This window comes from Leiobunum rupestre, chromosome 10 (genome assembly GCF_980474605.1).
Source record: "Leiobunum rupestre chromosome 10, qqLeiRupe1.1.hap1, whole genome shotgun sequence".
Lineage (NCBI taxonomy): Eukaryota > Metazoa > Arthropoda > Arachnida > Opiliones > Sclerosomatidae > Leiobunum > Leiobunum rupestre.
This window is the reverse complement of record NC_143393.1, coordinates 24,479,613-24,504,981: the sequence shown is the minus strand read 5'-3', so window position 1 is coordinate 24,504,981 and position 25,369 is coordinate 24,479,613. Positions and strand designations below refer to the sequence as shown.

Sequence of the window (25,369 nt, the reverse complement as noted above, 5' to 3'; positions counted from 1 at the left end):
TTTAATATTATTTTAGTTCTTAATTTTAATTTAATTTAGTATTATTTTAGTTCTTAATTTTAATTTAATTTAGTATTATTTTAAGTTAATTCATTTAATTTAATATTATTTTAGTTCTTAATTTTAATTTATTTAGTATTATTTTAGTTCTTAATTTTAATTTATTTAGTAATATTTTAAGTTAATTCATTTAATTTAATATTATTTTAGTTCTTAATTTTAATTTATTTAGTAATATTTTAAGTTAATTCATTTAATTTAATATTATTTTAGTTCTTAATTTTAATTTATTTAGTAATATTTTAAGTTAATTCATTTAATTTAATATTATTTTAGTTCTTAATTTTAATTTAATTTAGTATTATTTTAGTTCTTAATTTTAATTTAGTATTATTTTAGTTCTTTATTTTAATTTAGTATTATTTTAGTTCTTAATTTGAATTTAGTATTATTTTAGTTCTTAATTTGAATTTAGTATTATTTTAGTTCTTAATTTTAATTTAATTTTGTATTACTTTAGTTCTTAATTTTAATTTAATTTTGTAATATTTTAGTTCTTAATTTTAATTTAATTTTGTATTATTTTAGTTCTTAATTTTAATTTAGAATTATTTTAATTATAAATTTTAATTTAAGTTAATATTATTTTGATTATAAATTTTAATTTAATTTATTATTTTAATTATACATTTTAATTTATTTTATTGTTATTTTAATTATAAATTTTATTAAAATTTAATTTCAATTAACTTAATTATCTAAAATTAATTCAATAATATTTAAACTTAATTTATCTAACATTAATTTAATACTAATTTAAATTAATTTATTTCACATTAGTTTAATAATAATTTAAATTAATTTAATTCACATTAGTTTAATAATAATTTAAATTAATGTATTTCACATTAATTTATTATTAATTTAATATTAGTTTTAATGGCAAACTTACGCTCATATGCCTAGAACAGACAGCGACGAAGCCCTAAGAATATACTATCCCTCTATACCCTGGGAGCCAATTTTCAGATATCAGAAGGCCACTCTGCCTTTGGCAATCGGTGACATTCTTAAGCTATTTATAGGATATTTTAAGCCATTTAGAGAATATTCTTAAACAATTTATAGGATATTTTAAGCCATTTAGAGAATATTCTTAAGCTATTTATAGGATATTTTAAGCCATTTAGAGAATATTCTTAAACAATTTATAGGATATTTTAAGCCATTTAGAGAATATTCTTAAGCTATTTATAGTATATTTTAAGCCATTTAGAGAATATTCTTAAGCTATTTATAGGATATTTTAAGCCATTTAGAGAATATTCTTAAGCTATTTATAGTATATTTTAAGCCATTTAGAGAATAATCTTAAACAATTTATAGGATATTTTAAGCCATTTAATTAGAGAATATTCTTAAATAGGGTATTTACAGCCATTTATAGGATATTTTAAGCCATTTATAGCACATTTTAAGAAATTTATAGCATATTTTAAGCCATTTATAGGATAATTTTAATCTTTTTTAGGACATTTGAGTGTAATTTTAGGATATTCTTAGATCATTTTAGGATTTTCGATTCCCTTTTAGGTTATTTGGGGGTCCTACGTATCCTATTTTGAGGTAACTTTACCATATTTTGAGGCTCTTTTAAATAGTATTTATTATTTGGTATAAATCGAAATTGATTACATTAGTCCCTTTATCAGAGCATAATTATTGGCATCATAGATGGCTCCGGACTTAAAAGGCCAGATATATTCGATTGAAAAACATACGCGCGTCTTCGAAGGAAAGTTGTTTTCGAGAGAATTTATAGCTTGGAAAGTTAGCGATAGCTCGCAACGCATCCATCAGAATTTTTCCAAACCGCACAAAATTCGGAAGTTCTTCGTATCTGCGGCGCGAAAAGTTGTCGAATGACCGGGATACAAATGCCTGTCGTGTTTCAAACGGAAAAAGAAACCGATATTGAACCTCGGCATAAATTTCACCCGAAATTTCGCAGATATATATCTGTCTTTTTGATGTATTTATATACTTATATTCCACGAAAGGTCAAATGTTCGCTCGTACGAAAAGTAAAAATATTTTTGCTGGAACTTATGTTTGAGAGGTCAGTATCAGCTAGGTGGGGTGTTGTGTTTGTTGCTCCTAGGCATCAGTGATTTAAATCGTGGTCTTAATCAAGAGATTTTTAAAAAAAAATCATTGGTTTAAAATCAATGTACTTATGAAAATACACAAAAGTAGGTTCTTTAGAGAAAATGCGATTAAATTTTATTATTAATATTAATTAATAATTCAATTTAATAAAGATGAATTTAAGATATATAGTTTACGTTATCGCTGCACTCAAATTATTTATTAATTTGTCAAGAAAACAGTCAAAAAACCTTTCAAAATCAAAAAATCAATTAAAATCAAAAAATCAATTAAAATCAATAAAAATCAAAAAATCAATTGAAATCAATAAAAATCAAAAAATCAATTAAAATCAATAAAAATCAAAAAATCAATTAAAATCAATAAAAATCAAAAAATCAATTAAAATCAATAAAAATCAAAAAATCAATAAAAATTGATATCAACAACAACTGGCCAGTATCTTTTCTGTAGGATCTGGGAAGTTTTAAAGTTCGCTTTGCCGGCTAGCCACAACTTACATTGGGTTGTAAGATGTTTTGGTGTAATCTAAAAGGAACCAGAGAGAGTACAAATTAAAATTTCAAAAAAAAACTTTTTTATGAATGGGCTACAATGTACAATGATATTTTTTAATTAATTTAATTAATTAATAATTTAACAATATTTTAAAATGTATTTATCAAGGATAAAAAAATGAAAAGCACTATAAAGACAATTAATTTTAAGGGCTAATTTTGTTTTTAAAATATTTTTTGTTGTTAGATCGTGAATTTGATTTATAGTATTGTTTATCGCGTAAAAGAGGGCTATGAGACTTGACCCTCTAAAATCTTGTAAATCAAACTAAAAAATTAAAATTTGAATTTGAATTGGCGGGGCTCGTGCAGGCAACGGTATTGCCAAAAATGAGAGCGCGAACGGGCAAGGCAGCTTCCAAGCAGAACCATTGAGAAAATAGCCGTAAATGAGATACGCTTGGACCACTATCTCACTCGGATAATACTCATGGGAAATTCCCACTGTAGCGCTATAACCTTGGACATCTGATGATGGGACAACGGCCATTACGTACAGTATTGTCTAGAAACGGGCTAACTTATTGATCGCGACAGTGTGACTGACATTCTCAAAATTCTAGAAAATATAGACGTTGTCAACCATTGTAACCGCCTTCGGATAAACAATATTTTGTAAGCTCTTATAACTATGCCAAGTCCCTAAAATATCTCTTTCCCAGACATTGCTACCTATAGTGCAATGGATCAGTCTCAGAGATGCTCCAAATGTAACATTTTTAAATATTGAACGTTGTCTAGGGGAATTTAATATATGATTCTAATTAGCGTAATGAAAAGTGTTTGGGTCCAATTGCGCAGTTTTCATTTGCGCACTTCCGACCCGCGCAGTTTCCGTTTACGCACTTTTCCATTTGCAGAATTACCATTTGCGCGGTCTTCCCGTTTCCGCGGTTTTCCCGTTTCCGATGTTTTCCCGTTTCCGAGGTTTTCCCCATTTCCGCGGTTTCCCCATTTCCGAGGTTTTCCCGTTTCCGCGGTTTTCCCATTTCCGAGGTTTTCCCGTTTCCGCGGTTTCTTCATTTCCGAGGTTTTCCCGTTGGCGCGGTTTCCCGTTAGCGCGGTTTCTCATAAGCGCAGTTTCTCATTTGCGCGGTTTATTATTTGTGCGGTTTTCCGTTTGCGCAGGTTTTTTATTTGCGCGGATTTCCCATTTGCGAGGATTTTCATGCCTTAAATATTCATTACTTAGCCTTTTTTCCTTGACAAAAGGGTTATTTCTGGCAGATAATTTTTAACATTACCTTGTTTACCATCCAGCTGAACTGCTGGTCTATGTTTATTGTCCGGTCGCGCTGTAAATACCAAACATTTTCATGTTTTGCTCAGTTGAAATATCATTTGTTGAATTAGTCGCTTGAAAATATATCGCCAGTCAAACAACGACTCATTGTTTATCGGCCTTTAAGCTAAGATTGTAGTGTAGTAAACTGACTGGTTCCAGCCATCAGGAAAAGTTTATGGAGGACGGTTTCAGTGATTGTCAAACCTGTTCGCGACTTAAACAATTAAGGTTTAAAAATAACCTAACCTAACCAAGCACTTTTAAAACTTAACTAACCTTTTTGACCCCTAAGAAAAACGTAATGCCATTTAAAGGTGTATTTTTTGTGGCAGGCACGAAAGTTAAATTGCAATATTTTGGAAAAGGTGTATTCTTTGTGGCAGCCAATAAATTTAAATTGCAATATTTTGGAAAAGGTGTATTTTTTTTGTGGCAGGCACTAAAGTTAAATTGCAATATTTTGGAAAAGGTGTATTTTTTGTGGCAGCCAATAAATTTAAATTGCAATATTTTGGAAAAGGTGTATTTTTTTGTGGCAGCCAATAAATTTAAATTGCAATATTTGGGAAAAGGTGTATTTTTTTTACGGAAAGGGGGAAGACAATTTCCGAATTTCCGATTCCGACGACAGCAGGCGCTAAAACGTCTAACCAATGAAATCTGTACGCAAGAAAATGCACGACTTTGGACGGGTTGCGTTCTCCTTGTGTGGGCAGTGCTGCGTTTGTTGCTCCTAGACTACAAGCAGTTCACAAAATGGTCAAAGCTGAGGTGTGTCGAGGCTTCAACCCAGAACACAAGGCCATTTTTGATTATCCGATAGTTAAAATCTGAGACAGCCTTTGGGTAGGTAATTTCGTTTACCTAATTATTGCCGTGCTATAAAATTTCGAGTGGAAATCACTGAGAAATTAGTGGAAATTCACTGATAAATTAGTGGAAATTTAACGATAAATTAGTGGAAATTCACTGATAAATTAGTGGAAATTTAACGATAAATTTGTGGAAATTTAACGAGAAATTTGTGGAAATTCTCTGAGAAATTAGAGGAAATTAACTGAGCAATTATTGGAAATTAACTGAGAAATTATTGGAAATTCGCTGAGAAATTAGTGGAAATTCACTGAGAAATTAGTGGAAATTAACTGAGCAATTATTTTAAATTCACTGAGAAATTTGTGGAAATTAACTGAGAAATTATTGGAAATTCGCTGAGAAATAAGTGGAAATTAACTGTGAAATTATTGGAAATTCGCTGAGAAATTAGTGGAAATTCACTGAGAAATTCACTAAAACATTAGTGGAAATTCACTGAGAAATTAGTGGAAATTCACTGATAAATTAGTTAGTATAAGCAATAACCCATAGAAATATGTACGATAACATTGTCAGTATGATGTTATACTTCTCAGATTGTAAACGCCCTAAAAATCTGTCTGTAGCGCCATCTGAAAAATTCATATTTTATATTTTTCCTACGCAAGTAAGCTATTTTTATTTAAATTTGCATTCGCTAACTGAAGCATTATAAATTAAAATTATAGAAATAGTAATAATGGCAATAATAATAATACATTTTAATATATAGATTCAATTTTCCACGTCTGTATGAAATATTAGGCGCTAGAGAGCGCTAGTTAATTGCCTGAGTTTGAGAAGTAGAACTTCACGGTGCCAGTATTCAATATTTTTATAATTCTTAGTTACTTTTACGCAAAGTGATTCACGCTGTTTGCTCTTACAAGGAGACTTCCCGAAGTGTAACCCACCGATTTTGTTCAAACTCGGGGGATTGGTAGACCTTCATGTATCATGAAAAATCCTAAAGGGAATTTATTCAATGGGCAACCGTTTTGCCATGGCACCGAAAAATGTTTTTGACAACACAAAATATTAAACTTTCCCATTGAAAATAACATGGGATTTTGACCTCAAATTGATCAAAAGTTGATCAATTTTGATGTTTTTTTTGTCAATTTTTATCTATTTTTTCTATTTTTGGAATTTTCGAAATTTTTAAATTTGTTAACATTTTTCACAGGGGGTCCTAGGAATCGTTCAGAATGCCATGTTATTTTCAAGGGGAAAGTTTAATATTTTGTGTTGTCAAAAACATTTTTCGTTGCCATGGCAAAACGGTTGCCCATTGAATAAATTATCTTTAGGATTTTTCATGATTAATGAACGTCTACCAATCCCCCGAGTTTGAACAAAATCGGTGGGTTACACTTCGGGATGTCTTCTTGTTAGTAATCTATTTGGATCCTTTCATTGTTTGAGCTCGTGGATTACGGAGAGAGTGACCAGTCTGTCCCGTATTCATAACGATACCTAGTTCTCTCTCCTTCCGCGATTCGTAGTCACGTAGGAAACACTCCATTTTGGCACTCGCTTTATTTTCCAAAAGTGACAACTGAACGTGATAAGCCGCTTCTAAAGAGCGGAACGAACGCTACTTCGTAGATGGCGCCGCTATTATACTCTGATAAAGAGACAATTTGCGAATATTTCATTTGGGTTGACATCATTAAGAAATGTAGAGCGGACCTTGGTTATCCCCAAACTAGCGTTCAGGGTATAAAGAGATGGTGTATAGAATAATAGAGGGCTTCGTCGCTGTCTGTTCCTGGTATGGGGAGCCGACTGTCTAGTGAAGGTAAAGGTTACACTTAAAAAAGGAATTTTGGAATTAAATTAAAAATTATTATGAATTTTAATATTATATAAAAATTATGTAACTGTATATTAAATTAAAATTAGGCATTTTTATATTATATTAAATTAAGATAAAGAATTGAATTAATATTAAATTAAGATAAAGAATTGAATTAATATTAAATTAAATTAAGATAAAGAATTGAATTAATATTAAATTAAGATAAAGAACTGAAGTAATATTAAATTAAGATAAAGAATTGAATTAATATTAAATTAAGATAAAGAATTGAATTAATATTAAATTAAGATAAAGAATTGAATTTTATATTAAATTAAAATTAAGAATTTTATATTAAAATTAAGAATTTTATATTAAAATTAAGAATTTTATATTAAAATTAAGAATTTTATATTAATATTAAGAATTTTATATTAATATTAAGAATTTTATATTAAAATTAAGAATTTTATATTAATATTAAGAATTTTATATTAAAATTAAGAATTTTATATTGAAATTAAGAATTTTATATTAAAATTAAGAATTTTTTATTAAAATTAAGAATTTTTTATTAAAATTAAGAATTTTTTATTAAAATTAAGAATTTTTTATTAAAATTAAGAATTTTTTATTAAAATTAAGAATTTTTTATTAAAATTAAGAATTTTATATTAAAATTAAGAATTTTATAATAAATTAAAATTAAGAATTTTATAATAAATTAAAATTAAGAATTTTATATGAAATTAAAATTAAGAATTAAATTAATATTAAATTAAAATTTAGAATTAAATTATCGTTAAATTAAAATTTAGAATTAAATTATCGTTAATTAAAATTTAGAATTAAATTAATATTAAATTAAAATTTAAAATTAAATTATCGTTAAATTAAAATTTAGAATTAAATTAATATTAAATTAAAATTTAAAATTAAATTATCGTTAAATTAAAATTTATAATTAAATTTAATTATTAATTAAATCAAATTATTAACCTTTTCTCTTCTAATGTTCGGTTTCAAGAATGTAATGGCCACGTAAGCGCCGAACTGTATTTTTGCCGTTGAGCAACTTGTTCTTCGAGTCTTTTGTTTCTCGACCTTTTCTAATCCCGAATTGATCCCGCCGTAATCGCGCGGTGCTTTATTGTATCGCCTGGACGATGTTCTTTCACGTTGCTAAAGACATTTTTACTTCCTATCTCGGACATTTTTGTAGATCATTTTTTTTTGATTCCTTGTAATGTACGTTGGAAGACATTTTGGTAGTTTTGGCAAATGGATTTTTTGTTGTTTTCTTACAATATTTTCGTTCTAGACATTTGTGAACTAAACAAGCTGTTCAAGGCAAGTTCGACTTTTGACAGGGTTAGTACACGACCTGGAATACCTGGAAAACCTAGAAAAGTCAGGGAATTTGAAAATGTTTCCAAAAGGTCAGGGAAACGTCAGGGAATTTGAAAATGATTCCCAATGGTCAGGGAATAGTCAGGGAAATTTTAAATGGTCCGAAATAGTAAGGGAATTTTAAAATGACCCCAAAAATAAATCCGGAAAATAAATTTTTGAAAAATGTCTTAAAAATACAAAATTAAAATTTTTCAAGATTTTACCTCAAAACATAAATTTATTCTACAAAAATGGTCAGGGAAATTTGGCAATTTAGTCAGGGAAAACCTGGAAATGTCAGGGAATTTTATTCCGGAAATTTTGTACGAACCCTGTTTGAGATCAAAGCACGCTGATGTCATCTATTGCAAAACCGTTTTCGTCTAAAGCATTCACAATAGGCGAAACTATAAAGTAGATTTGGTCTTAACCAACTTGTTAAAATGGGAAAACAAAATAACGTTACTACCATTTCACAGCCAACTTCGATTCAGTAACTCATGTTCATAGTTGGCCGTGCGACGGTAAAAAAAAATTATTCCTTCCAAATATAGTTAATACTGCAGACAGCTAATTAACTTACACCTTTCTATTACAAAATGGTTTAAATAATAATTATAATTAGGTTATTTAGATGAATCGATCCAAATTTAGACTGCCATTAGCAAAATAAAAAGAATAATAGTTCGTATTTCGTACGATAGATGGCGCTGCTGTTTTCCACAAAGTCACCTGACTACTATCTTTTCAGCCCCCCTGGACTTTATAGTTTCGCCTATTATTTTTACGGCCTTTTCCAAGAATCAATATATTTCAGGGTTGCCATATTACCTGGAAAACCTGGAATTCCTGGAAAAGTCAGGAAAATTTAATATGGCTGGAAAATTCAGGGAATTTCCAAAACTAGTTAAATCATGTGGGAAAAGTCATTTAGTTTCATTTTGGTGGCAAATAGGAAATCTTTACTAATGTATTGGTTAAAAATTGTCAAAGTTTGACGTAAGAAAAGTCAGGAAAAATGTCTGGAAATGGTCAGGGAAAACCTGGAAAAGTCGAGGAATTGGTTTCCGAAAAAACTGTGGCAACCATGTGTTTGCCAATTATTGTTGGTCGACCCGAGTCTCAAACTAAGTTGCTTCGTATTGAAGGATAAAATATTTCCACAACTTGTTGGCCAAAAACAAACACTTGTTGGCCAAAAACAAACACTTGTTGGCCAAAAACAAACACTTGTTGGCCAAAAACAAACACTTGTTGGCCAAAAACAAACACTTGTTGGCCAAAAACAAACACTTTTGTTGGCCAGGTCACTTTCTATGACCGAGGATAAGCTACAAATATTTAATTCAAATACTTTTTATACAAATCCTTTTGATTACGCAAAACTAAATGATAACAGGGTGACCACACTTTCTATATTTTATATTTTTCCTATATTCGATTGTTTTCCTAAAACTTCCTATAATTGGTCAATTTTCCAATATTTTCCTATTTTTCGAGATATTTTGCTTTCAATATAGTTTCAAAGTTCGAGTAGAAGGGCTTCAAAAACAGCCACGGGGAGCCTTTTACAAAAGCACTAATAATTGGCTTTGACGGCTGGCTGGTGTTTTAAAATTTAATATTACTAAAAAAGCTTCGTTCAAAGCATTTGTTTTCTCTTTATTAAAATTATTCTTATAATTACCTAAACATTGCTCCTATAATTTCCTATATTAACCTAACAATTACGCATTAAATTTTTATATTTACCTAAACATTACTCCTATAATTTCCTATAATATTTACATAAACATTACTCCTATAATTTCCTTTATTTACCTAAACATTACTCCTATAATTTCCTATATTTACCTAAACATTACTCCTATAATTTCCTTTATTTACCTAAACATTACTCCTATAATTTCCTATAATATTTACATAAACATTACGCCTTTAATTTCCTGTATTTACCTAAATATTACGCCTTTAATTTCCTGTATTTACCTAAACATTACGCCTTTAATTTCCTATATTTACCTAAAAATTACGCCTTTAATTTCCTTTATTTACTTAAAAAGTACTTCTATATTTACCTAAAAAGTACTTCTATATTTACCTAAAAAGTACTTCTATATTTACATAAACATTACTCCCATAATTTCCTATATTTACATAATAATAATAATCAGCTAGGCTAATACCCAAAGCACCACCTTAGGCCTAAGTCATCATGCGACTTTTGAAGCCCTTAATTCAGGTGGCCGGGTTACAATGCGTAGGAGGGTGGTGGCAAGCCCTGCATGCCACGAGATCGAGCCAACAGCTCCCTACACTAACTATCACCGTTAACCTCTACAAGTTTTTATGGGAAGGGGAAACCGAAGAACTCGGGGGAAAACCCCTTAAACCAGTGGGGAGAGAACTTGCAAACTCAACGCAGAAGGAGTTGTTCCGAGTTTTCACCCAGAGCCACAAGCTGGGATCGAACCCGGCTCCTCTTGCTGCGAGGCGAAAGTGCTAACCACTCCGCCACCCCACTTATTTATTAGCAATTAAGCGAAAGTGCTTTTAAATTAAAAATTACAGTACTTAAACCATTAAAAATTAAATATACCAGAAAAAAACAAAAATTAATCAAAAATTAAGACCATAATAATATTTTATTTATTTATTCAACCGACTGTCCCATTCGACCGACATTTTGTTTGCTCATAAGTGAAAGCATGAAACCTAACCTAACCTAATGAAATAAACAGATTTAATTTTTATATTGCTTTCTTTATTGACCTTCGATTTGGATAGGTAAAAATATTCTATAAACGTTTTCGAATAAATGGGATTCGACCCGATGGGATTGCAAAATTAGAATTCGATCAATTGGGAAAGTATAAACATTACTCCCATAATTTCCTATATTTACCTAAAAATTACTTCTATATTTACCTAAAAAGTACTTCTATATTTACCTAAAAAGTACTTCTATATTTACCTAAAAAGTACTTCTATATTTACCTAAAAAGTACTTCTATATTTACCTAAACATTACTCCTATAAATTTTTATAAAAATAGTATACATTTTAATCTGTGCCTTTAAATACCATAGCAGCAAACGTTGCGTAACAACAACACCTATTTTTATAAATATTTAAAATGTCCAATATACATGTATGTTATTGTTAAAAACTTCGCGTGTTACAATTATGTCTTTTGATATCAAAATCTACAAAGCTAGAAATAATTTTAAAAATATTAAAAATCTTTGCTCGCTTAACCAATTATTAAAGCAAATTCCTCTTAAAAACTATGGATTATCACTTCATAAGTACTTGAGAACCATTATTGATTTAAGCGAGTATCAACCAATACTTTGCATTTGGCACATAAACGTACCATTTAATAGTTGCATTTTTTTAGGCCTGAACATTTTCATATATTCATTCGTCAATCAGAAAAACATTAGCTAAAATCTAAAATTTTCCATAGAAATTGGTCATTATAATAAAATTGCGAATTTGGCAACTGGGGATGATTTTATTGAAGCGCCTATTAGCTCGGTTACCATGACTTGTGTTTTTATGAGATAAAGGTATTAGAAATGACTCAAAAGCTTCCTCACTGAATGTTTTTTTGGAAGTGTTTCAAAGTTTGGAGTTCCTAAACTGTCCGTTATTTTTTTATTTAATATACAGTAAAAGCCTCTTTTTCGTTCAAGCTGATTGTTTCTGTTTTAACAATTACATAATTTAATTATATTTTTCTTATTAGACTGAACCTTCCTCTAGTGCTTAAAATAATTTTGATAGTTATAATATTAATAGTTAACGAGATATAAGGTCCTAACTAAAGGGTAGTTTGGGCGCTTGCCCAACTTGTTTAGCTCCGGGGGTCCGAATTAAAACGTAATAACTTAATTACTTTTAAGTTTAAAATTGTCAAAATTATTTTAGTCACTAAACAAGAGGCTGTTCTACACTTAAATATTAATTTTATAAGTTAAAATATAAAATTAAAAGAGTTCAGCTTGAAATAGCGCGAAAGTAGACAATGGCCACTGTAGTCTTCCCCCCAAATCTGGATCACCATTACTAGATGTGACACTTCTATTTGTAGGCCTTTATTCCAAGGATTAAGAACAAAAAATGTATTGTTTTGGGAGCAACATTAAATTTTGTTTTAAAGCTAAAAAAATTCACTTACGAATTCACTGAAATGGAAGTTGGAATGTAATAAAAATGGCGGATTTAATAATATTTTAAACATTCTTTTTTCCTGACACAATGATTGAGCGTGTACTCACTATTTCGCTAATTGTGGTGATAATTAGAACATTTTTAAATTAAACTTTTTCGAAAATAATTATACTCGTTATCTCGAAAGATAAAAAGGAAAACATTATAACGACCGATTCTAGATGGCGTTATTAAATTGGGAAACGGAGAGTTTGTTTTAAAGTAGTAACACGAATGGATTTATACTTAAGGGGGAAGACTACAGTGGCCATTGTAGTCAGGGATTTAAAGAATATCGTAATGTATTTTTACCTATGAAAAATTACCAGTAATATTACCAAAACGGTCAGGGATATTACCAACAAATTGTCAGGGATAACCTGGATAAGTCAGGGATTTTAAATCCGAATATTTCGTACGAACACTGTAGCTGAAAATAGAGCAACTGTAGTTATCGCGTGGAACAACAAGCCGATAAACCGCGCTCTTACGAATGGCCTTATCCGAATACGTAAATTCCCTTTTTATTCGACGAGATTAATATTCAGGCAGCAGGTTCCCCGATTTAGTTTTCTAAAAGGGTTTGGAAAGACGGATCTCGGAAAATCGCATTTCAACACGCGAGAAAATCCAATAGCTAAGCGTTTTTATATTTAAAAAGGCAGAGAGTGAATATGAAAATGAGAAGAAATAATCCTTTTTGCCTTTCCGCGTATTGACATCCGGACCACCCGCCCCCGCACCGATATTTCCCGGCTTTCCTTCTGAGTGTAATTTTATTTTCCTCCGCTTTAGTCCAACGCGTCATAGATGGCGCCGGCGTTATACTCTGATAAACGGACCAATTCTAAAATTTCGATCTTCGAGGACACCATTCTCAAATGTAGAACGATCTTTGAGAATGGAGGGACATTATATAGAGGGATTCGTCGTGGTCTGTTCTAGGAATATGGAGGCCTCTATGGGATGGAATTTAAATTAAAAATGCTAACAATGTATTTATAAATTAATTGTAACAGAAGCCTCGAACTCCCTATACCGCCAACGTAAAACTTTTGAAACGTCTGGTTTTCAACACGGACCAAGGAAGAAATTAACGCGGCCTAGGACTAGCGAATCTAGTGAGCGCTTTATTTAGTCTTTGTAGCGAAAAAGGAGTTTGCTCTCCGAAACGTCGGTTGGCAAACCTGAAACGTAGGTATAGATCATCCTTGGTTTAAAACTTTAAACGCGAAAGGCGGCGAGGTTTAAGGTTTTTCAAAGCGTATTAAAATAATTATACGGAGATATCGCCTTCATAATCACGATTATTGTTCATTAGTACGTATATTTATGATAGCAAATAATATTTTTAACATTTATTACCTTTATAATGTAGAAATTACTAAGTTCAATCAAAACGAGGCGAGTCTCTCAAAATTTAAAATCCCCAGCAAAATCCTTTGGGAATTCTACAAGCTAAAATGTAAAGAATCGTCTCCATTTTTCAAATGTTTTCTCCGCTACTGCTCGCGTATGAATCGAGGGGCTATCCAATCATTCAAATGTTTCAAATTTGGTACATCTGATTTCATTTGATTTCAATATTTAATAGATTAAAGTTATTAAAGCTACTTAATAAACGTGATTTCAAGTGATTTAACTGCTGATTTGTACACCTGAAGTCCCTCGGTATGAATTTATCGAGAGGACTATATTTTCTGGCCACATATCGCCTTAACAAATCTGTATCCCTCCGAATACCTCTAGTTCGAAAACGAGACCTTCCACGATTTTGGGCGAGTTAGAACTTAGAAGCTTCTTATATTGTAGGCTGCAGCACTTAGGCCTAAGTTAGCTAGCGACTTTTAATGCCTTTAATCAGGTGGCCGGGTTACAATGCGTAGGAGGGTGGTGGCAAGCCCTTCATGCCACGCGAGTCAACAGCTCTTTACTTCGTGAATCGTCTGAACATTCTTGGTTAAACTTAAAAGTGTAATTCTAGAACAGGGTTGCCACACGTCAGGGAAAACAGGGAAATCAGGGAAAAGTCAGGGAATATAAAAATGGGCCTTAAAAGTCAATGAAATGTCAGGGAATTTTAAGAATTGGTAAAAATTCAGGGAAAAGTCAGGGAATTCAATTTTATCTGGGCACTTTTTGAAGGTAATTTAACTCTAGATGTATGACAAATTCCACGATTATCATTTATTTCCTTGAATGTTTGGCTAATTTTTTCGACATTGCAAAAACCTTTTTACTGATATATAAGTCCATTTAAATTTATTAACTTCTGATAAAAGTAAAATATAAAAGAAATATTTTGGCCTTAATAAGTCAGGGAAAATCTCTTAAAATGGTCAGGGAATAGTCAGGGAATTTGAATCTGAAAATTTTGTGGTAACCCTGTAGAATAAAATAAAAATTATTGTTAAATTAAAATGAAGAATTAAATTAATATTAAATAAAATCGAAGAAAAGAAAATTAATATTAGATTCAAATGAAAAGAAAATTATTATTAAATTAAAATAAAACTAATATTAAATTCAAATGAAGAAAAGAAAACTAATATTAAATTAAAACGAAGAAAAGAAAATTAATATTAATTTCAAATGATGAAAAGAAAATTAGTATTAAATTAAAATAAAACTAATATTAAATTGAAACGAAGAAAATAAAATAAGTATTAAATTCAAATGAAGAAAAGAAAACCAATATATATTTCAAACGAAGAAAATAAACTAATTTTAAAGTCAAATGATGAAAAGAAATTTAGTATTAAATTTAAATGAAAAAAATAAAATAATATTTAATTCAAATGAAGAAAATAAAACTAATATTAAATTCAAACGAAGAAAATAAAATTCATATTAAATTCAAATGGTGAAAAGAAAATTAGTATTAAATTCAAACGAAGAAAAAAGATTAGTATCAAATTCAAATGAAGAAAAGAGTAATTAATGTTAACTTCAAATGAAGAAAAGAATAACTAATGTTAAATTCATATGAAGAAAAGAGTATTTAATATTAACTTCAAATGAAGAAAAGAATAACTAATGTTAAATTCAAATGAAGAAAAGAGTATTCAATATTAAATTCAAATGAAGAAAAGAGTAATTAATGTTAAATGACAATTTAAATAAAGAGTATTTAATATTAAATTCAAATGAAGAAAAGAGTAATTAATATTAAATTCAAATGAAGAAAAGAGTAATTAATGTTAAATGCAAATGAAGAAAAGAGTATTTAATATTAAATTCAAATGAAGAAAAGAGTAATTAATATTAAATTCAAATGAAGAAAAGAGTAATTAATGTTAAATTCAAATGAAGAAAAGAGTAATTAATGTTAAATTCAAATGAAGAAAAGAGTAATTAATATTAAATTCAAATGAAGAAAAGAGTAATTAATGTTAAATTCAAATGAAGAAAAGAGTAATTAATGTTAAATTCAAATGAAGTAAAGAGTAATTAATATTAAATTCAAATGAAGAAAAGAGTAATTAATATTAAATTCAAATGAAGTAAAGAGTAATTATTGTTAAATTCAAGTGAAGAAAAGAGTAATTAATATTAACTTCAAATGAAGAAAAGAGTAATTAATATTAAATTCAAATGAAGAAAAGTAATTAATATTAAATTCAAATGAAGAAAAGAGTATTTAATATTAAATTTAAATGAAGAAAAGAGTAATTAATGTTATATTCAAATGAAGAAAAGAGTAATTAATATTAAATTCAAATGAAGAAAACCTAAGTACCGGACGATATTTATGATTTTGGCAACTTGTTTTCGCCTCCCACGAAAATGGCCTCGTCATTATGCGAGGGTACGACTCTAACCGGAAAAGGTCGCAGACGTGGTTTTTCGAAAATATATTTCAACCTTCCGCCCACCTTGGCTTAGTGCAAGTGAATACGACCTGTTTTCTACTTCTTTTCCAAGTTTAAAAATATAATATTTTCCTCTCTAATTAGGTAGCGCAGATTTTTATTTGCGATGCAAAATTGTTTCGTTTATTGATTGGAAAAATACCATATATTTTTCAGATTAAGATTGGGATGATTTGTTTTATTTAAAAACGGTTTGTTGGAAAAATGTGCTGATTATTACCTTTAATTATTATTATTTTTAGAATATCCGTACTGGTTAAAGGGGTTTCCCTCGAGTTCTTCGGTTTTCCCTTTCCACAAAAACTTGTTGAGGGTAACGGTATTAGTAAGTGTAGGGCTCGCATGGCATGAAGAGCTTTCCACCAACCTCCTACGCATTGTAAACCAGCCACCTGAGTTAAATACGTTAAAGGTCGCTAGCTGACTTGGGCCTAAAGTGGTGTCAAGGGTATTGGTCTACCTGATTATAATTATTGTTAAATATTGTTAAATATTACTAATTTTAAAAAGGAATTTGTTAATTTTCTCTCTCAACTTTTCAGTCACCTCAAGATTTTTTTTCATAGAGTGATTACGATCATAAGTATAATTAAAATTGAATTTCATAAGTATGACACTATCATTCTTAACACGTAAACATTTTAAATCAAGGGCTGCCATATCCCTGCCAAAGGTTAGATAAAAGTAATTCGTCTAGAAGGTCAGGGTATTTTGATAATTTGTAAATTCCTTTAATTTATATTTAAGAAGTTGATCTAAAAACTCGAGGAATTTTGATAATTTGTGAATTCATTTAATTTAAATTTAAGAAATTGTTTTAAAAACTCGAGGAATTTTGATAATTTATGAATTCATTTAATTTAAAATTAAGAAGTTGATTAAAAAACACAAAGTTTGTAAATGTATCAAGTTTTTTTTGTTTAAAGCATAACCTTTGTATTAAAATATTGGCCAAAAAAATGTATAGAATTCTGATAGAAGTAAAATATAAATTTAAAAATTTGTTATTTGGTCAGGAAACTGGTAGCACAATTTTAATCCGAAACTATTGACGTAACCCTGTTATTCCAACAATGTTTCTGTTAAAACTTGTTGAGGTTAACGGTAATAGTATAAGTGGATAAGAAACTTAAGTATAACACTTCCTATTCACCGAATGCAAATTTTTTTAATGATAATCTGTTTCGACGATGACAACGTAAACCATTACGTACAGACGGACAGACAACTCTCCGCGAACTGTTACTAGTATTTGGAGGATGCCCGTTACATCACCAAGGCTTATTGAAAATTGAAATGCTTTCAAAAGTGTAATAACGCTTACTTTTGGAAAATAATGATGAATTATTGAATCGGAAGATAAAAATAACTATTATAAACACTGGCTCCATTTCAGAAGTTAGTCTTTTTCGAATTTCAAACCTAAACGCGTGTACGCTCGTATAAACTAACCAACTATTTTGCCAACGGAAAGAGTAGGAAGGGACTAGTTTTCTGTTTGGAAAATTCCTATTTCGCAATCACTCCACGACCAACTATCATTATCCGATTTCGTTCTGTGCCATACTTATGTTTATTATCCACTTATGGCAGGGTTAGCTGATTTAAATCAAAGATAAAAAAAATCATTGATTTAAATCATTTTTATATAGTATATTTGAAAAAAATAAACCTCTACAATTGCTATAATTTAGGTTTAAATATCGTTTATTCCCATTCGACCGAAATCCCTTTCGACCGAAAGAATTTTAAAATGTAGCCCAATTGGCGAGGTGATTTGGTATTTTATTTATAAGGTATGTACTATCGAAGATCCATGTTTAGGTTAGGTTAGGTTAGGTTAGGTTAGAGTTGGTTAAGTTTACTATTTCAGTTTTGGTTCAGTTACTTTTCTTGACTAGGTGAAGATAAAAATATAATTCATGCTCATTCCAAAAGCCAATTTATACAGCAGCGTTCGGTCGAATGGGACACATAAAAGCGTTCGATCGAATGGGACACATAAAAACCGCACGTTTCGGCGGAATTCGGTCGAATGGGACACCTCAAAAACCGCCTTCGGTCGAATGGGATTTCGGTCGAATGGGACTAAAGCTTAAATATAATCTTTCTCGTACTTTCCCCTAATGTTTCATTGGATTCTACCTGTGGGTGGGGATTCCGCCAAATTTGTTTTGTAAAGTACCATAATCGGTTTAAAAAAAAACTTCTATATGATTATTAGCTTAAATTGAATAAATTCATTATACATATATATAGATCAAGTCTTTAAAAAATTAAAACATTTGTTTTAGGTAAAATTATGATACTAAATTATATTAAACTTTGAAATTTTAATTAAAATAAAAATAAAAATCCGATTTAAATCGAGGCTTATGGTAATAGTGAATTAATGGCTTTAAAAGTCGCTCGATGACTTTGGTCTAAGGTGGTGCTTTGTGTATTACCGTATTAGCCTAGCTGATTATTATTATTATTATTATTATTATTATTAAAGGGAATATAACCTGCAAAGCAATCTTTACGGAAGACCCCTTCAATTTTTCAAATGTCCCTGTATAGTGGCGCCAAACATTTTTAAAGCCGAAGGCAAGAGCGGCCAGAGCTGCAAGCGTTGGTGTTCCACACCAAATACCTGAGGTTATATTCCCTTTAAATGGACAGAAAACGTGAAAAAAAATACGTAGAAAAAATACGTCTACACTCCTACAAGTTCCTTTTTCACGTTTTCGGGTGCTGGATTAACCTCTCTAAAACAGACTTATAAAACGGGAACGTCTAGGCTTTCACTAGACCGTGCAGACGTTTAACTTTGAAGTGGGAGTGAAAACGTCTCAGAGAGCTTCTGTCCGTTACGTTTCACCTTTAAACAGTACACTCTGATTCGGGGCCTACGAGATTATTCGAGCAGATTGGGGAGGTCGACCGTTCCGTCAGCGGAGAAGAGTCACAGAGAGTCTCCATCCGCAGTGCGGAGAGCGGGGTAAGCGCCCCCAACGGCCATTTCAGTAAATAATTTTTGTTTCCCCCAAAATGCAATCGATGATTTCGCGCTCCGATGCTAAAAGGAGTAGGAAGGGGGGGGGGGGAAACAAGGCAAAGCCCGGGTGTAGGGGGGGGGGGGGTCGTGGCTTTGTAAGTGACGCGTTTTTTTCTTTACACCAATTTTGAATTACGATTGCGCGAATTTGGCCCAGATTAAGTTGCCGTAAATTTTCCAATCGCCTTAGCTGCCCTCTGCTTATGTGGAATGACTTTGGAATGTAATTGAAACATTTGGAACGATTTTGTCGCCTTTGGTCCGTCTAACGTTAAACGATGGATTCTGTGGACGAATGCGTTTGACGTCATGGAGGAAATGTCAGGAGTCGAAAGGCCATTTTAGGGTATATTCCCGTTGGATAGAACAAGGATCCTATATGTTAGAAGGATATGAGGCGAGGGACGAATAAAGGCAGCGCCGTCGGTGGATCGCGCGCGATAGAGAATCCGTCTTTAGATTCCGTCAAGGACAAAACATGGAGGAAGCACAGCCAAAATTTGTCCTTGAGGGAATAGAAACAAGACGTCCCACGTTTAGAGGCTCTCTTAATATCGACGGCGCTGCCGGCGTTTTGAAAACACGGGCTGGCCGGAGGGCTACCTATCCTTCTAACATAGAATCCTTGGATAGAATCCTATTGGGTCGAATTCCCAATGGATCGAATCAAAAAATATACTTTTCCAATTGATCGAATTCTAATTTGGCAATCCCATTGGGTCGAATCCTATTTATTCGATATAATACAAAGGTCAATAAAGAAAGCAATATAAATTTGAAAGAAATCTGTTTATTTCGTTAGGTAAGGTTAGGTTAGGTTAGGTTTCATGCTTTCACTTGTGAGCAAACAAAATATCGGTCGAATGGGATTCGGCTGAATGAGAATCGACCCAATGGGACAAAAGCCATTTTAGCGCCAGAATGGGGACTGACATCGTTTTTTTTGGGAATGGCCTGATGAAACGCGCGTTAACAAATAAAATGTCGGTCTATGGCAGCTAGTAGCAACCAACACAACACCCCACACAAGGAGAACGCAACCCGTCAAAAGTCGTTGATTTTCTTGCGTACATTTTTCATTGGCTAGACGCTTTAGCGCCTGCTGCCGTCGGAAGGGGAAAATTCGGAAATTGCCTTCCCCCGCCCGTAAAACGTTCAGCGTAAAGGCTCGTGACGCTCGTCCAATGAAATTCGTACACAACCCTTCGTTAGCGTGTTTAAAGGTTAGCTGCGTTCTCCTTGTGTTTGTCGCTCCTAGGTGGCAGGATGTCAAACGGGAAAAGGTATGGCTTTGACCAACCTTCTACTGTAAATTTAGTTTAGGGCCAAAACGTGTTTTTTGGAACCCCTCCGAAAAATTTTGGGGCTCTTTTTCAAGGTTGCCACACATCAGGGAAATCAGGGAATAGTCAGGGAATTTGAAAATTGGCCTAAAAAGTCAGGGAATTTTAAGAATTTTTAAAAAGTCAGGAAATTCAATTTTCTTTTGACACTTTTTGAAGGTAATTTTACTCTAGATTTATGACAAACTGTATGATTATAATTTATTTCCTTGAAAGTTTGGCTATTTTTTTTCAACATTGCAATAACCTTTTTACTGAATTATAAGTCCGTTTAAATTTATTAACTTCTGATAAAAGTAAAATATAAAATAAAAATTTTGGACTTAAAAAAGTCCGGGAAAATCTCAAAATGGTCAGGGAAAACAGGGAATAGTCAGGGAATTTGAATATCAAAATTTTGTGGCAACCCTGTTTTTACACACTTTCCTAAGGGATTTGTGTGTACTAAGATCACGTACCGCACAAGTCGGTCATTTGCCCAATCACGTACCCTGTAGGCGCCGCCGATGCCGCCTACATAACTCTTCAACAATTATAAAATATCAAATCCTCGATAGCCCGATATTAATTCGAAATCATTGATTTATTAATAGACCATTCTATAAAATACTACTTATGTGGTTATTTACTTTTGTGCTTAGAGAGGCTGAAGGTTTGGCCTGATTTTTCATGAACCAGGGCGGCTCATTAATATCTTTTATCTGCCAAACACTGTTCAGCTGGTCGATATAAAATGTAAATAAATGTTTTATGTCTAGTTCGAATAAGGACGGAACATAAGCCAAATTCTTAAAACCCAAGAATAATTAAAGTTGTCAGTCCTACAGCAATAGCTCAAAAGTCTTTGCCGTTTAGCTCGGAGTTTATACAATGGTCTATTAGTACATGTTTCGTTTTTATGGCCTAGATGCAGGGTTGGCTGATTTAAATCAATTTGAATTAATGATTTAAATCCAGAGATTTTCAAAAAAATCATTGATTTAAATCACACAATGCATTTCAATGGTGGAATAAAAAATGGCAAATAAAAAGTTCTTAGAAAATTAAAATACAAAAAATCAGAGCAAACTAAAATATTAAATGGTAATTAAATTTAATTAAGATTTCATTTAATTCAAGATTATCTAACTGATAATAGTAAAATATTCGTTATTTATACAGGAAAAGATAAATTCATTGTATCAAAATCAATAAATTCATTTAAAAAAAATCCGATTTAAATAAAAAAATCGATTGATTTGATTATTATTAAAAATAATAAAATAATTCCAAACCTACTTAGATGTATTATGAATTTCTGGTATTATATTCCTCATTTACTATATTTATTACAGGGTGACCACAGCTTTTATATTTTCTATTTACCTATAATTGAACGTCCTTCATTTTTTTTCTATAATTTCATTAAATTTCCTTTTAACTCACAAGTTTGAAGAAATTAAAATAGTTTATATTTTACCCTTAGATATTGTCTTTTTTTCTAAAATGTTATACCAAGAATGCATTTATTTATATTTAGGAAGAATGATTATGTTGCGACAATCGCCGGGCACGTTGAACGCCTTTCCCCCGTCTCGCGCGGGGGGAAAGACAAAACGTCACCGGCGTTTGATTTCCAACGCGTTAGGTGACGTAAATTTTAAGCAGCCAATGAAATACCGGGACTATTCGTTTTATTTTAAGCGGAGGAGCGTACTGGGAGGACAAAGGGTGGATTGAGAGAAAGGCTAAAAACCGTCTCGACATAGACATTCTCCCTAAGTATAAAAAAATACATTCTTGGTTATACCAGAGAGTGTAAAGATTATGAGAGGCGTCTCTCTTTCAAAAAAGCGTACTAACTTTTTTTTTCCCAAAAATGTCCACTACTACCGTAAGAGCGATGGCGCCACCAGTGGCGCCGTTCTCACAGCGCGTGCGTTTCGATGTTAGGTTTAAAAGAGACGCAAAAACTTTCCAGATTTTTAATGCTAGTTTTACAAGGTTTTTAAATAATTTAGTAGGTCTGGGGTATATTCTTTTGTTTTAAATTGTAAAATATCGAAAACAAGAAATCCTTGTTTATCTTTTTTTAAGTTTCCAAAGGAAAAAGCCTGGTAAATTCGCATTTTCATTAGATAGGCTTATTGGCATATTAACTTAATATAAATTTTAGTTCTATTTTGTGGCTGAAAATTGTAAATAATGATGGACTTACAAATAAAACTACGGAATATTTACACGTTAACCATAGAATTTGCGCGAATCATTTCATTGATGCCAGTTTCATGAATATTAGAACTAAAAATAGGCTCACACCATCCGCTGTGCCAACAATTTTCAGTCTTAATGACTCTACACCATTGGAAATTTCAGAAAATGGTAATTTCAATTCAAGCCTTGCTACTCCTCTGGGAAGATCTAAATGATAATTTTGGTTTTAAGTTTTAATTAACGGACAGGATTAGCCAAGATTTTGTAGATAATTTTCTTGGATCTATAAGACAGAAAGGAGGCAACCGTGATCATCCCAATAGACAACAATTTCGAGCTGCATACAGGGCTGCCTCTGTAATAATCTCTTGAAACCACCGGATTCTAATTGCATTGATGATTTGGATGAGTTCATTTTAAACATTGACACTTTTAAAACTGCAACTCCAGGACCGGATGAAGATTTCTCCAATTTTGAAAATCTTGTAGTCTCGCAAAGCCAGGGGCAATGTTCCGATGAAGACTTAGAATTTTGTAAATCTATTGAAAGTCCAAACCTGCTAAAACAAAATGTTCTTAGTTACATTTCAGAATATCTAATTCACCGCTGCTACTCAAACCTTCAATGCTCTTCTTGCATAAGTCAACTCAAAAAATACAATCCAATTGTTGACCCAACAAATCTGCTCTTTTACTTTTAAGCTTTCAAACCAGCAAAGAATTCTTCTATCAGCTGTTCAGCAGCCTCATCGTACCAACTGATAGTTTCTTCAAATTTGTAACGGAGACAAATGAAGTATTTGACACCAGTTTTAAGCTTTTATCGCACATGACAAATATTAAAGGACGTTTGGAGAGATTCATCATTCAAAGAATTGACAAGAAATATTTTAAAGCTAATGAAGATTCTCCATGTGCAACTGCTTACCAAAACATGATATCTTTTTTCATAGAATTCTGCATACATAGTTCCCTTAAAAAACAAGATCTCAACCATGAATACATGAAAACCCAGAAAAGATAAGTTAGGAAACTGTTAAAAATACAATATTAATCACATTTTACCAACTTCAATGTTTCCTCGTATTTTTTAACTTATACCGCTCTGTTCTCGTTAAGCCTCGGCAATTTCATAAAATTTCCAATGAATTTCCTTGGTTAATCAAACAAATTAATTCTTTTAGTATTAAAATATTATAAATAGTCCGCTTTCTTGTACTTACGTTTCTTTATCTTTCATGGAATTGAATTTTATTAATTTTAAATTAGCATAATTCAACTATGTTCAACAGCCATGACTGATGAAAAATATTTTCCGGATGTTTACAAAATTGAAATTTTTTTGAGTAGCGCCATCGTGTGGCGGGTAGTATCGGAACCTCTCCTATGGGCGCGTGCTCTCAAAATCTTGTACGAAATTTTAACGTTACGGGAATAGGAAGAGACGCCTCTCATAATCTTTACACTCTCTGGTTATACTTTCAATTAATTTAGTTTTTCAATATTAATTTACTCCTATTTTTTCCCTTTTTTCTTCTTATATTTTCCCTTTTTCTCTTCCTATATTTTCCCTTTTTCTCTTCCTATATTTTCCTTTTTTTTCTTGGTATATTTTCCTATATTTCACTGATAAATTTCCTCTAATTCATTTAAAAGATTTGAAAATATTCCGTGGTCACCCTGTTATTATTATTATCGAAAATAAATGTGAGCGTTTAATGAGATAACGTTGACTTTCCGAATTAAATTCTGGAAATTGGGACTTTAATTTACGGCCTTTTTGGGGAATTCTGTTGGGGAAAGACAACTAATGGTTTAAATATATAGAGCGAATTATTGTTGACCATCGAGATTAAATGTCCCTATGGGACACGTACCCCGGGATTCATCATTTTAATCTGTTTTGTAAATATAGTACGCGCTACGTTTAAATTCGTCGAAATTTTATAACGTCCTGAAATTAATTTCTATCTTTGTTTAAGGAAAATACGGGTATGTTTATAATATGTCCTTTAAGAGAAAAGTATCAATTAAAACATCGGGATTTGATCTCTGAAGTATACTATATTCATGAAATCCAGACTTCAAATATTTTTATACATCTACTCAAGGACTGTTTTCAAAATAGTTCAAGCCGAGAGTAGGATTTTGTGTTTAGTCAGATTGTAAAATTTTAAGGAAATATAAATACTTAGTCAGTTTTGGAATTTAGTTCAAATAAATATATCATTTTGTTTTACATTGCTACCATTTTTCAGATCTATTACTTCTCTAAAACGTATAAAATGTAAAAAAAAAATTATTAATAATATGAAACCATATTTAAAAAATAAAATAGTATTAGAAAATCATTAAGTGACTTATGTTTTAACTCTAAACCTGTTTGGAAAAATTAACGGGAACCTGCGTGCGAAGTACATGTTTCAAGCGAATATCATTAGCAAAGATAGGTAGATGAATACTTCCACGTATTATATACTTCTGGTTATACTAAATAAAAGTTGTTATCAAAGCCATCCGGGTGGATTTATTGGTCGAATTTCATGAATAACAACCAAACTATCAACAAAACCATTCAAAGCACATTTTGATATAGCTATTACCAAATGTCAAACATTTTTGGTGTTGTTACAAAAGTGGATCTTTT

General features: G+C 31.1%; 1 protein-coding gene and 1 long non-coding RNA gene across 3 annotated transcripts in view; one reads left to right on the top strand and one right to left on the bottom strand.

Moving 5' to 3' along the window:
- alpha-Catr (alpha-catenin related) overlaps positions 1-25,369 on the top strand; it is a 208,344-nt gene that overhangs the window by 85,604 nt on the left and 97,371 nt on the right. The gene's annotated exons all lie outside the window — the stretch shown is intronic.
- LOC149925141 (uncharacterized) lies at positions 22,969-23,815 on the bottom strand. Its single transcript, XR_016476996.1, has 3 exons — positions 23,651-23,815; positions 23,343-23,539; positions 22,969-23,279 (listed from the first exon to the last, which is right to left on the bottom strand). It is a non-coding gene; the product is annotated as an uncharacterized LOC149925141 (long non-coding RNA).